We start from the raw sequence: 740 nt of genomic DNA, 5'->3' as shown, positions 1-740 counted from the left end.
ATCGCCTGCGAGGCTGGGGGTGGGGCGGGGGCTGGGGCTCTGGCTGGAGTCGGTGCAAGCCCCGGGATTGCCTGAGGCAAGCCAAAGGAGCCCCAGATGGAGACGGGACGGCCGGTCGTCTGGTTTTCTGAAAGCCGAATGCGAATGCGGAGGGGCTCGCGGGCCGCAGGGAGGCAACCCAGGTCTGCAGCGGGAGTCGGGGCCCCGGCCACCCACTCACTCCCCCCGCCCCGGGAGGGGCTGGGGCTGCGGGGGTGGCGGGGGGGGCGAGGGGGGTGTGGGTCCAAGAATTGGGACGCGGGGCGGGGGCTAAAGGACCTCTTCTGGTAGGCAAAAAAGCCTCCAGCACCTTGAATTCCCAGGTGGTCTCCCATCCAAGATACTAAACAGGCCCGACCCTGCTTAGCTTCCGAGATCAGACGAGATCGGGCGCCTTCAGGCCGATACGGCAGGAGACGGACGCGGCCGCCGCGGGGCGCCCTAAGAGCCTTGCGCTTCGCCTCCCTTTCGCTCTGACCTGCAGGTCGGGCCAACGGGCTGCCCCTCTCCTCGGGGGGCGTGCTGTACTTGAGCCGCACGACCCGCGACCGCACTCCAGCCTGCTGACGCCGGCCCGGCCCCCGAACACCGCCAACACCAGACCAGCAACCGCCTGGCCGGGCCCGGGGGCCCGATGGGCTTCCAGGACCCCCCAGTGACCGGGAGAGCCTGCGTGCGTGCGCGCGGGGCCTGGGGGGTGG

At 70.8% G+C, this 740-nt stretch overlaps 1 pseudogene; it reads right to left on the bottom strand.

Moving 5' to 3' along the window:
* Positions 1-337: 337 nt before the first annotated feature.
* On the bottom strand, positions 338-457 carry LOC129640821 (uncharacterized; annotated as a pseudogene).
* Between the last annotated feature and the right edge of the window lie 283 nt (positions 458-740).

The sequence above is a fragment of the Bubalus kerabau genome, unplaced genomic scaffold, assembly GCF_029407905.1.
Source record: "Bubalus kerabau isolate K-KA32 ecotype Philippines breed swamp buffalo unplaced genomic scaffold, PCC_UOA_SB_1v2 scaffold_40, whole genome shotgun sequence".
Classification (NCBI taxonomy): domain Eukaryota; kingdom Metazoa; phylum Chordata; class Mammalia; order Artiodactyla; family Bovidae; genus Bubalus; species Bubalus kerabau.
The sequence above is the reverse complement of the archived record's forward strand: the minus strand, read 5'-3'. Positions and strand labels throughout refer to the sequence as shown.